The following is a 13,753-nucleotide window of genomic DNA, read 5'->3' as shown; positions in this document are numbered from 1 at the left end:
CTATTGCTCGTCATCTGTCTTTGCTAGTGAGATAGTTTCTCCAAAAATATAGGTTTGAGCTATGATTCTGGTGCTTTATCTACAAACAGGTTTAAGTTTTACATGAGAAAATTCTTCGAGGTATACATCAAAATTACAGAGTACATTGTTCTTTGAAAATGTAAATGAATTTGGGATTAAGTGATTTTTAAAACATCTTATTTGGTGAAAAGATGTGACAATTAAAGGATGATCATTACTGGGAAAAAAAGAGGAGGAAGAAATAAAAGAACAGAATAGAAACTATAAATGAATAAAATGCAGCAATATTAAGATGTTTTATGTATAAATATTTCTTATGTGGCTCTTTAAAAGGCTCACACATTCAATATAGGATTCTTTCTGATGGAAACTGTAGGGATAACTGAAAAAAGGAAGGTTTTTATAGTAAAATACTGCTTTGAGTTTTGCTGAGATTTATGTACAAAATAGAACCTTCCGCCCTGGAGGAGCCCTAAATAGAGATAACAATAGGACAAATACTTTCCTAACTCTGCAGTGATTTTCTACTTAGCCTAAGTTAGATATTGAGTTGGTATTGAACATTAAACTTTAAATTGTCACACTAGTAGCTGATCTTTTGTGAAACAACAATGATTAGGTGCTCAAAAACTGTTCCCTTTGGCTTTTGGACCAAGAGAGGTCTCTTAGGTGAGCGGTGTGGTTTTGAGTCCTTGCCTTACCATTCACACTTGCTTACAGACATCAACTGTGACCATAAAAATATACTGAGGTGCTGGGTGCTTTTAGTAGATATACCCCTGGTAGGCTCGTTTCCCCAAAACATTCAAACACAAGGGAATTAGGATGCTACCAGTTACTAAAATGAGTTATTTCATTAAATTTACTAGGAAGGGAAGTGACAAAGTAGCCTGGTGTATTTTTCCCTGGGTCTCTGTCTTCACACAGTTCACCTGCCTAGCATTCACTTCTTCTTTCCTGCCCTAGATCATTGGATTTGTTAGAAATACTACAAATAAAGACTGAGGTACAAATTGGCCTTATAAAGCGCTGCACTCAAGCACTGCGGTCACTTTTCATAGAATCATAGAAAAAATTAGTCTAGGGCCCCTGGAGCTCATCTAATCTAATCCAGCCTGCTCAAAGCAGGAGCAGCTTCAGGTTGCTCAGTTCCTTGTCCAGCTGAGTTTTGAAAACCTCTAAGAACAGAGATACCGAAACCTCCCTGGACAGCCTGTTCTTGTCTTGTCCTCTCCGTAGACCTGCAAGAACAGTCTGACTCTGTCTTCTGTACAGTCACCCACTAGGTAGTGGAAAAGAGTGGTCAGACACACCCTCACCCCTTAGCCTTCTTCAGGGAGAACAAGCCCAGCTCCCTCAGCCTCTCCTATGCCTTGTGTGCCACCATCTCAGTGGCCTGCCACTTGATTGCCTCCAGTTTGCCCAGATTGTTCTTGCACCGGGGATCTCGGTTCAAAACTGGGCACAAACATGTCAAATATGCTCCTGCAGGTGCTGACCAGAGGGAAATAATCTCTTGCCTTCAGATCCTTTTCCACAAAGCGGCTTTTTAGACTGTGTGCCCTCAGGCTGTAGTGTTGCATGGGCTTATTCAGTCCAAGGTGTGGGGTTTTGCATTTGTACTTTATGAGGCTTCAGTCAAACTTTGTCCTTCAGCTTGTCAAGATCCCTCTGAATGACAGCTCTACCCTACACTACATTGACTGCTGCCCCCAGTTTGGTGTCATTCCTGAACTTTATCAATTTTCTGCTCTGTTCCATCATCCAAGCTGTTGGTGAAAGCGCTCAATAATATTTGCCTGAGAACTGTTGACCCCTGAGGAATGCTACTGGTAATCGTCATCCACCCAGACTTCAAACTATTAACAACTAGCCTTCAAACCTGGCAGTTGAGTTGGCAAGCTGAGTTTTTTCACCTGGTTCAGCTACAAGGATGCTATGGGACACTGTGTCAAAAGTTGTATTAAAATAAAGGTAAATGACACCCACTGCTCTCCCATTGTCCCCAGAGCCAGTCATCTGATGACAGAAGAAAATTTGGTTAGCCAGGTGCACTTTGCCTTTGGTAAAGCCATTCAGGTCACCTAAGAAGCATAGACTTGTGTGTGGTTCATAATGAGTTTTTATTTTCAGACTACATGGAAAAAGTTTCGTACTTGAGTCTGATAGATTGGCCTCTCTTCCTGTTGTTCTGTTAAGACAACGTAGGACAGGGAAAAATGTCATTATTCATAAAACATAAAAAGACAAGCTGACTTTACGTGATAATATGAAAAATTGTCTGTAGAGTTAGTGGATTGAGTATTCTAGAGTGGAACAGTGAAAATTAATAAATTCTGTAATATCACATAACTAAGTTTTTGGATGTCTGACTTGGATTTCCTATCAATTTTTTAAATGCTTTAACCAATTAGAAGGTTTCTCTGGAGCCAACTTGGCACACATCTGGGTTGGACTGTTATTGCCCTATCAGATCTTATTGGCAGATTTTTTTAAGAAGTCAATGTTTGCCACTACTATGAAGCAGAAAATGAGATTGCACAGTTATTTCCTATTCCAAATATAGGGCAAAACTGGATTAAATATTTAAACACAGTAATTGTTGGAAAATATGTTTTGTAATGGTGAAAGATGATAATTAGCATTCCTAGACTTACTATTAAAAATATTTCTGGAAAGCATTTTAAGTGACGCAGAAGTAAGTGTCAAATATGCATTTAATTTATATTTAAAGAAAAAAAAAAGCTTTTGTATGATAAACACATGATAATTAACAGAATGGTTTTTAGTCTTAAATAGAAGGATTATTATTGTTATGTTATATATTCTATATGGATTAGAAGCTAAGTGGTCATTCTACAGGTATAGAATACATACGGTATTTTCCATGCCAAGCAGTGTAACTCCTGTTAGAAGGAGTAACAAAGTAAGTGTGTAATCTCTGCTTATTCATTCCTAATTTATATTTGAAGCAATTATTGTTGGAGTGGCCCATATGTGAGCCTTGGGAGTCTTGGGTTTTAAGGTAAGCTCCCCTGCCCTTAATACAGCATGTGAATGGCACTAGCAGAAGGTGGTGGCAGAGGCTGCACAAGGCTGAGGTTACCCTGTGGCCCTGGGACCTTGGTGCAGGTCTGGACCTCCTGCCCTGGGGCACCAGAGGAGCAGTTGTCCCCTCCAGCTTCTGCACCACTTTCAGGGCTCTGGCTTCTCTTTGCTCCTTCAGGAACCTGGCAACTTATGGCTCTTGGTGATGTGAAGATTTGGGTATGTGACTCATGGATTACTGTGTTGCATTTGAAAAATTAAGATGTAGACTTCCTTTGCTCAAATGTGAAAAAAATGCTGTTGGCACAGTCATTCACTTGGGAATGGGTGGTTACTTGACTGCTGTGCAAATGTTATACTAATGAACAGAGTATAATATCACGTAATTTTCCTACGTTCCTACCACAGAAAAAAATGTCTAGGGCTTTGATCCAAAGTAATCATGTTTCCTGTTTTCATCCACCAGTTGTACAGTTTTACCACGTTGTGTGGAAAGATGGCTGGAATTATATATCCTGTATAAGCAACTACTACACAAGTTTGTACTTGGGAAGTAAATGAGCTCAGAAATATTTGTACAGACTGCCATTTGCTGAAAAGAATCGAAACTATTTATTAATTTGTCAATGTATCTATGTCCTATATAATAAAGCTAATTCAGCCATTTTAATGAGAATTTTATGCCCAATGGCATAACTTTCAGTCTTCAGTTGTAACTAACGTGCAGCTAGTACCTAAAATGAAATTGGAAAGGTAAAACTACATTCGGTAGAGCACTTTTTCTCATCCAGCTGCGTGAATTTAGAAATTTGCTATTAAGAGAACAGAACTGAGAGTTTGATGTCTGTTGCTCAATAATTAATTCAAAGTGGGAGAAGCTGTATGTAGAGTAGTATGAAGACTGATATTTTCATTATCACAGCTTTTCAAAGAGAAGGTGAGTCTAATTAGAGGAGATGGTAAATACCAGTCCTGCAATGCAAACATCTGAAGTTCTGAATCACTGAGCTCAATTTTGAGACTGTGCTGCTTTATTAGGAGAGAAACTATGTGATGCTACATTCAGGCCTTCTTCATGACAGCTTACTACTATGGAAGACAGAAGAAGCAAACAAGAGGCTGCGTGCCGTGACACGGCTGTGGTATGATCATGGGGCAAACAGCAATCAGTCTCAGTTTTGGGAGTGGGGAGATTATCTTGAACAGGGAATCAGCCAATGACTAAAAAGACAATGGTGGGACATAAATCACTGTACAGTGATTGTGTATGAAATTAAGTGCTGAAGCTAAAAGGTGAGAGAAACTTGGAGAGACTTGACATAACATTTTACATAAAATTAACTTCCAGTAATACTACATAAAATATATTTTCTTACCAAAAGCTAAACAAATACTTCTCTTACTGGTTATATAATAGTAGGTAAATAAATACATCTTCTCTAAATCATTCATAATATGTACTGGGAGGAGATACTGCATCATGAGAAAAAGGGGGACACACTTGAAAAGGTTTGGGAATTGCTGCAGTATCAGAGCAAGACTGATAATCTCAAAGACCTAGTACAGGGCTCATTTCTTTGCTCAGGGTAAAGTCTTGTCATCTTTATTGTAAGGAAATTATTATATTTGGACACCCTTTCTATTCCTGGTAATCTTATTTTTTTCTATCTGTAATTGTATTTTATCTAACAAAATAGGAAGCAGTTCAAAACAGCAGTTTTTCCCCAGATTTCCCTTCATTTTGAAAGTCAAATCTCTGACTTTTTTTACCCTATCTATACATACATACATATACATATGTGTATATAGACATACATATATTTACACTCCATTTATATATATACACATTTATGCATATTTATACATAGATCATATCTATAGAGATATATTATACAAGCTTCCTTGGTTATCCAAATACTTATCTGGTCTCTTCCTTGGTTATCTAAATATGTACCTGTAGGAATTTATCAGGTATAGTTCAAGATACTTAGAAAACCTGTTATATTCCATATTTTAAAGGGAATATTAATTTTCCTTTTATTTTGTTTAAACAGTAAGTAAGAACATAAAATATAGCATACTTTTTGGAGACCACTCAAAATGATGCCATTTTTTAGCCACAGATCAAGACAGGAATTAAGCATCTTTTTGTTTGGCTTGGATGCTGGTACCTAAATTCCACCTATGAACCATTTCCCATTTAAAGCATGTCAGAATCTAAAGACCTATTTCTGTGTGCAGATTCACTGAAAAAATTGATTTCAATTGAAAGCAGTGGGAAGGGAAAAAAAAAAGGTCTTCCTGAGCTACAATTCTGGCACTCTTGTGGGAAGGGGAAAACACAGTTTTATTACTGATCTGGGACTGTTATGCATTATTTTTCTCCCTGTCTTTCCTGCTGTCTTTCAAAGACAACCATCCCCCCTTTCTCAAGAACTGGACCATGACGCGGATTTTGTTGGATGTGGGTACCTTCCTACAGCCAGTTGGGATTGTGTGGGAAACTAGTCGGGCATTTGAGTTAGGCATTGAAGGTAAACGGTCTGTAAGGTTTTGTAATAAAAGAAGAACTTTGCTTCTTAGTAGGGTGTGTATAGATGTGGGGGTTTGAGATTCCATTTGGAAGGATGCATGAACCTAATTGAGCCAGAAAGGAGACTATTGCTCTGCTCTTGTGAAGATATTGGTGTTCCTCACAGAAAGAGTAGCTGTGGGAAAAGAACAGAAATGGATCAGAAAAGTTGGTCAGAGGCTGTATTGTTCATGCTGTAGGGGATCAGACTATAGATAAGTTGTGTATAATATATGAGCTATATATGATATATAGTGAGACTATCTGTCTCACTAGTGCTGGATACCAGATCTTAATACCTGGTCATGCAGCACTTCAAGCATTTTTAATTCCCATCAAAGTTTGCAGTGAAACAGAGAATATGTCTTGTTTGCGTCCTGTGATGGGAATTAGTCTGCTGTTTATGGACTGTTTAGAAAACAGATCAGCCTAATGCTGGTCTGAAAAGGTTTATGCAAGAGCAAAAAGCCACTTCTATTGTTTCTATTTTTCAATGCCTCTGTCATTAAAATTTTTTATTTCTTTTAATTTGTTGAAAATTTATGAAATATATGAATAGCACTGGAACCATGATTTTATTGAGTAATACAAAAACCTTGCAGTGTTCTCTGTCTTATTTGCAGTTAAGCATCTCTAGAGAATATGTTTAACATTGTTTTTTCTATGTTTTATTTAGGCATGAGAGGGAGATTAGATCTCTGTTAGGAATGCATAATATTTGGCATAATATGAAAGTAAAACAGGATTTATCAGAATTCTAACTAATGAAAAAATTGGCTTTTGCAGTATTTTTTTTAAGTGCATTAAGGGCATATTTGATGTTCTCATACACAGTGTGTCTCAGTAGCTGGAATGATCCAGCTGAATAACTTTTTCTGCTTATGAAAATGTTTTCTACTCAGCAGATGACAATTTAGGTTGATGATTGTTTTCTTTGGTGTAAAGACGAAATAAAATGTATGCAGTGTAAGTAATAAATAAGCAAAACGTAACATTCTCGAAGGGGAAAAACATACTTCTAGGGCCTTAGACGTAGGATGGATCAGCTCTCATCAATTCCAGAATATTGTTTTTTACTTTGAAAGACAATTACATTTTTCTTCATTTCAGCTAAGATAAATTTGGACACACGAGTGCTAAATATCAATGCACATGTGGGTTTTTGAAGATAGGCAAGCAGAATGCGTTATCTGATTGCTGCAACAATGGCTTTTTACTGCAAGATAATATCAAATTAAACAGCTTTCTCATTTAGCAGATAGCTTCATCAGAAACAATGTAAATAAGACTTAAAATAGATTCATGGGCCATATGTAGGTCTCTCATATCTTACACAAAGTCAGGTTAAGTATTTTTGAAGCCCACTAAGTGAATTGCTAGCTCCTGTGACTCCAGCTCTCCCCCCTTCCCTGAGAATCCTGTATTTTCTTTAGTATTCAAAGTGTGTGATGAGAAGTAAAAATATGAAAATGGATTTTCAACCTTTTTCTCACATCTGCAGAGGCAAGTTAAACATTCACCACCTTACAACATCCCACAGAATGACTGGTGTCAATGATATGGTATTGCTGATAAGCACCACGAATATGAGTATGTTTCATGCTTTCACATCAAGCACTACAATAAAACGTGCTCTTAGTTTGTATGAGCATGTATAAATCCTTGTGAAAGTTATTTCAAGAAACCTTCTTTTGTAACGTTAGTGGTAGATACAGTGCTCACTATGTGAACTGGCCAACATGTCTACAAAATGGCAGCTGTACCACCGAGTTTTGCACTGGCTCGCAGCAGTTTTCCTGCACGGAGTACAGTTACAAGCAGGACTCACGGGGAGGTTATCGCAATCAGCCAAAGATGAATATGTGTTACTGTACTGATGTCAAATTGGAACTCATCCTGACTTTTGCCTTGAGTTTATACTATGGAATTACTGATAATCTTGGGGATGAATGCTTGACAGACTCTTCATGTGTACAAATACGGCAGTATTTTGCCTTTCAGATCTCTGATTTTCCTGGATGGTTTGAAGGAAAAAAATCAGATTTTTATTACTGACATAAGAGGAATTACTAGTGTCTTATTCACCTCTTTAATAGATTTTAAACCACTGAAGTTTAAGTAAAGAGGCTTTTTTGTTCAAAATGTTTTTCTTTTCTAAGTTCTTTCAGTCGTTATACCTGACTAAACATGAAGATGATAGCTTAGGAAATTAGGAAATGGAAATTTATTGCTTTCAATGACGGATATAAAGTATTAAATAATCATATCAACAGTTAGCATCATAAACCAAGAAATGCTCTAAAAGAATCAAGTGCACACCAGGCAAGGCTGAACAAGGCAGATGGAAATTTAAGTATAAACAAGTTCTAACTGTATCAATTTACCCTAAAAATTAATGTAACCACAGCAAAAATACAAAAAGATGTGGAGGATTTTTGTACATTGTAGAACAATTGCAACTCACAAGAGTAAGACTTTCTTGGTCAAAGAAAACAAAACATGTCATATTCTAGATAAGAGAAGCATGGCAAAACTGAGAAATGGGAATTAGTCACATGAACTAGATGAAGAGAATTTATTCCCATACTTGTTGAGTCTCCAGAACTACAAAGTAATAGCAAGTGATAACATCCAGGACAGTTTAGTCCCTTCTCTAACATCTGCTGGTGTGTTTACAAGAACATGATAGTCAATCAAATAGTACTGGAATCCAGGTCTTCCATTTTAAAATCAACAACAGTAGCTTAGAATATTATATTCTCCATTTCTGACCTGAGTCTTATTTACTTATTTCATACAAAGTTTAACAACTCAAACAGAAGGGAGTAAGAGAACCTTTGCCATGTTCTTTTGGGCATAAAGATGTTGTTAGTACTTTCGGAATATCTGCCGGATTTTACTTCACAGGGTAAATAGAAACATCATCAGTTTATGTATCTTGAAGGAGTTTAGGCACATAGTTATGCTGCACTATAGGCATTTGCAGAAGTGCATCTTCAGGTTAGGGAAACTGACTTTGGAAACTTGCCTCCTATGAATTGGGGGCAAATGAAAGAGGATTTTTAGAGTCTAAGTTTAGGATTTAGGTACCGCTCACAGTGATTATAAAGTCAATTGTGGATCTAATCCCTTATATATTTTTCCTTTATGTGTCCTTTGGTTTTCTTCTTTACAGATTCTCCAGGGATAAATAAGGAAATTTTAAGTGCTGACTCATGAGTATTCATAAGACTTTATTAGTTTTTGGTATGGCATTTCACTATGTTGCAAACTCCCACAGCAGGAACAATATAGTTAAGAGACCACAATTTGGCCTAAACTATCTGTTTTAAAACTTCCTGGACCTTATATAAAACAGTTTTGCTGTCAGTGAGGGTTGTTTCAAACGCACTTAATCTTAATTAACACTTCATTAATGTGGGATGTTTAATTTTCTCTCTCTTATTTTTTCAGTCCTTTTCCATGAGCCATGCTTTGAGCTTTGCAGTGTTGCCCACTCTCTTGAAAAGCTAACAAGGATTCTAGTAGATATCTGTTGCTTCATTTTGTGTAAAAACAGTATCAAAAGTTATCAATGATGTCTTCTCAAGCTACGGTGTTCTAACAGCTATAGTTACTTATTCGGTAAATGTAAAGAGTTTTCAGGTAGAATGATACTATATTCATGAGTATAAGTAGTTCTTCCCTCCTTGAGCAATCAACGATGTTAGAACAACCTGTAAAGAACAGGAGTGCTTGATGACATTTACCAGGCCTTGCTACTCTGAAGGCTGATCACAGTCTTACAGTGATGCCATTAAAATGAATAATACCATTTAAATCAGAAGAAAGAATCAGTGATGTCAGCAACAAGCTGTCTCCTGCAGACGTAATGGTTTTGACTTGCCTTTAGCTAACCTCTTCTTGATGTTCTTCTCAGAGGCCAAGAGAATTATTTATTTATGTAGTCATTTTTTTATTTTTGCTCCCCTGAGTATTGATTTTTCTTCCTGGGAGTTTGAGAAGCCTCCTGATACAGATGATCTTCAGTCTAAGCTAAAAGCAGGTCCAAGAAGCTGCCCTATGTGTAAGCCACAGAAGAAGCCAGGATCTTGGCAGCAGTGGTAGCTGCAGCCGCATGCCCAACTTGAAACCACTCAGCAAGAGTATGTTGGTTTAGGAACCCACATACACAGTGTTCTGCAGGACCCTGGCTGGTGAATAACTGAACTGGAACTGTGGGCTGTGAAAGGGGAGGTTTTATTAACCTGCTGGTTATTTATGGGCTTTTTGTCATATCATTGTTAGAGGTACTAAAATAAAAATAGTTATTTCAGAAGTATTTTTCAAAATAAACTACTGTTAAAGAATATAAGATATACTTCCTGTATGTTTTAAAGAACAATGACAAGTAACTAATAAAGGGAAACATTCACTGGTAGATCTTCAACAACTAAAGACTTGTGATTGTAAAGAGTTGTAAAATCTGAATGTTGGTAAACTTAATACAGTGTAAATCTAATGCAGTAATGTACCGAATGAATAGATGAACTTTTAACACTTGGATTCTCTAAAGCGTAACCTATTACTATTAATCTTACAAAAAAATAAAATACTGATTTTTATATATACACTTGCAGCAATATTAAAACATCTCATCGCTGTGTTGTCTGTTCTTGCAAATAAATATATGAAAGTGCTGTCAGGCAGTTTTATAGTTCCCCCACAGACGACACTAATATGTACTTAATATGTATTTGAAAACTCACTCTCTTATTTTTTGGAAATTACCTTTGATAAATGCTTAATCTCTACATAAAGCATATATTTGCATTTTTTTCATAGTTTGGAAATTAAAGTAAATGTTAGTACTACATCTTCCTCTGATTTTTTGATTTAGCCTCAGAAAAATATTTCAGTGTTTGCTTTTTTAAGCTTACCTTAATTTTACTTGAGTTTAATTCCAGAGCAGCTTCCAGGCAGTGTGTCTGCTCATATGTTTAGAATTTTTTTTCTGAAATAAATACAAATCCAAGGTATTTTAGTGCTTCAGAAACAGGTTATTTGCTGCATTTTAAAATAAGTATCTCTTAAATGGTTTATTAAAAACTGATTGGAGCAACTGAAACCAATATAGTATCTACCTTGATGTTAACTCGTTTGAGTCTAAAGTCTTTTGTGACTCAGTAGTTCTCTGCATCCAAATTACTGGACAGGGTGCAGGCTGGCGAAAAGCACATTCATCTTATGAAGCCAACCTGAGCTTACAAATACTCTCTCTCTTTAAAAATGGCATTATCCTTCTGAAAGGATCCTGTGACCACATTTCATCTGTCTTCAGAGTGGTGTAAAGCATAGAGTTGGGTACATCTGTGCTAAGGAAGAGCACAGACCTTGGGTTTTTTGTGGTACGTTTGAAAAGTCTCCTTACCTGCCCTTGAGCCCTGGATTTTTTCCACATAGTGTGTATGAGAGATGAACATAAACTCAATTACAAGGCTGAATTTAGTTCCAAAACGCTGCGCTGGGCATTGTTGAGGACTGCATGAGTGCAACGTTAGACTGCAGAGATCGTGTCCAGCATCCAGCAGAATTAAAGCTTGTGTTTTTTACAGGGATGGTGATATCATAAATTGTCTTTTATGTTTCAAGTCTAATTTCCTAAGGTGCTTTCTGCATCTGTTATTTTTATTTCCAAGTTTGCTTTGGGAGGCTTTCAACTGAAATAATTTTTATTATTGGTATTTGCTTGGGCAGATGGGATTTGCACACTTGGAATGTGAAATTTCAGACTTCTTTTTAACACTTGTTCTTTCATGTATATATAGTTAAGACTATCACTAGATAACTAAAAACAGATTAATCCCCATGTTGGCATGATTATTTAAAGTAGAGAGAGGAAAGAGGACTTAACAGTAATAGAGAGGAAAGCAATGCCATTTTTCAATGAGAGATTGGATATAAAAGGGAAATGGAAGGGTTAGAGTTAACAGTGATATGCGAGAAAGGCTGAAAGGGAAATACAGATATTCTTATGGGGAGACTGAGATATGGTCCAGAAATCTAAGAGAAGTAATTTAAGATGAGAAAGGGGGCAAAGGGGAAGAGTTCAATGACCACATACGGCTGATTATAAATGTAGAAAATGGATAAAGAGTTTGCTGCAACTCAGTTGAAAGGTCAGTGTCTGTCAGGAATGGATACAGTACCCTTACCCAGGAAAAATATCTGAATCTACAAGATGTTATTTTCATGACAATGTTTTGCTGAGAAGAAAAGGGAATAAATGGTAATATACAATTTTCAGAGATTTCCATAGTGGTTTGCCAACAAGTAGCAATGCTTATACAAAAGAGCAAAGCATTGTGGTTTAAGATTTTTTTTTCCTGGAATGTGCTATGTTTCGTAATTCAGTACGTGATTCATAGCTTCAGTCTATAGATAAAATATACATTTTTATGATGATAAATTACTGAAATTTTAGAAACTGTGCTATTGTACAATTGGTGACCTCTTAATGCTTGCTACTGTTCAGATTCCATTTCAATACTTGGACATGAAAATCTAGATAAAATGAGTCCAGATACGTTATTCTATAAAAATGTTTTGATCTATCCAGAGCTTTTAAGAACTCTAGTGTAACCTGGAGTCTTAAACCTGCATTAAGCTGGCCTACTTTTATTAGTCCTTATTAGTCCTTCATATTTATTACATTAAAAAAAATTAAATACCTGGTCCATTTGATCTTAGTATTTCATCACTCAATCAGAAGGTTGTCCTGTGTTCTTTCCCAGAAGTTTTATCTGAAAGGGGAAAGGAAAAGAGAAAGAGAACAAAAGGAAGCTATTAATTAAATTATCAACTATTATTTTCATTTTTTCAATAAAGTAAAAATCCTATAATATTAAAAATTATTAGTATATTGTATTGACTAAATTACAAAAGTTCTGAAAAATCTGAGTTGCTCACCTTTAAACTTTTCTACTTGAGGGCAATCTTTTGTACCTCCAAATAATGCAAAATTAAATAATATTTAATAAGATAACTGATCTTTAAATAATATATTCTTACATTAAATATAAACTAAATAATATTTAAAATAATATATTCTATTCCTCAGGCTAATCTGTTGATGAGCTTACTGGCTGCATAAATTATTTCATTCCTCTCTTTTGGAATAGATGTGATAGCTAGTTATACTTCCAGAAAATCAGAGAGAGACAGATATGTTAAAATTCAAGGGCATCTGGAGTTGTCACTGAGATCTGAAGACTGAAAATGAGAATATTGAAAGCAATCCTAACACTAAGCCTTTCAAGTTGATACGGTACATATGCGAGATTTCATGCTGGTCTTTCAAATAGAACTAAGAGAATTGATTTACTATCAACTTGTTCAACATGAATTAAACAAACACGTCAGCAGACTAACAGCACTCATGCTGTAAATAGTATGTCCTTCTGTTAATACAGGTAGAGAAGGGTTGCTCTGCATAATTTATGGTCTCCATATAGTACAATATTGAAAGAGTACAGAAACAGTTGTAAATTCGTGATGAAATGCAAGTGTAAGTCTGTTTACTATTAAATGTGACTTACTGCAGTTACATGCGCGTGCTCTGTCTCTCTCTCTCTCCCTCTCCCCTTGTATTTTTTGTAGAAGGTATAGCGGTTTTAGACAAACAACAATATAAGCTTTTTATTCAGTTAGTGCAGAGTAACTTGTATGTAGAATTCTCACTTATATTTTTAGATCTTCTTTTAAGCTGTATAGTCTCTTTTTTGTATATTTTAAGAATACTAAATTAAGATGAAAATTGCAAGGAGATTATAATCAAATAACACTTCAAAACTGAGAATGGTGTAAATCTATCAGCTACTTTATAGAATAGATGCAAGGAAGACCTGCTTTGCAGATTATGCCACCACTCTATATTTCTCCACAGATAAACACTTGCTTAAATATAGATGATTTTGTGACAGTACTGAAATAAATAGAATCACATTTTATCACACAGAATGGGAAATCTGTAGCCTATACTAATGATAATAATTGTGACATTTATTGTGTTCTTGTGTATAATGCATTTTAAAACAAATGTTTTTTTCATGTAAAGCAGAATTGGAGAGCCTG

Source organism: Ciconia boyciana, chromosome 5 (assembly GCF_034638445.1).
Source record: "Ciconia boyciana chromosome 5, ASM3463844v1, whole genome shotgun sequence".
NCBI classification, from domain to species: domain Eukaryota; kingdom Metazoa; phylum Chordata; class Aves; order Ciconiiformes; family Ciconiidae; genus Ciconia; species Ciconia boyciana.
Note: the sequence above shows the minus strand (reverse complement) of the source record.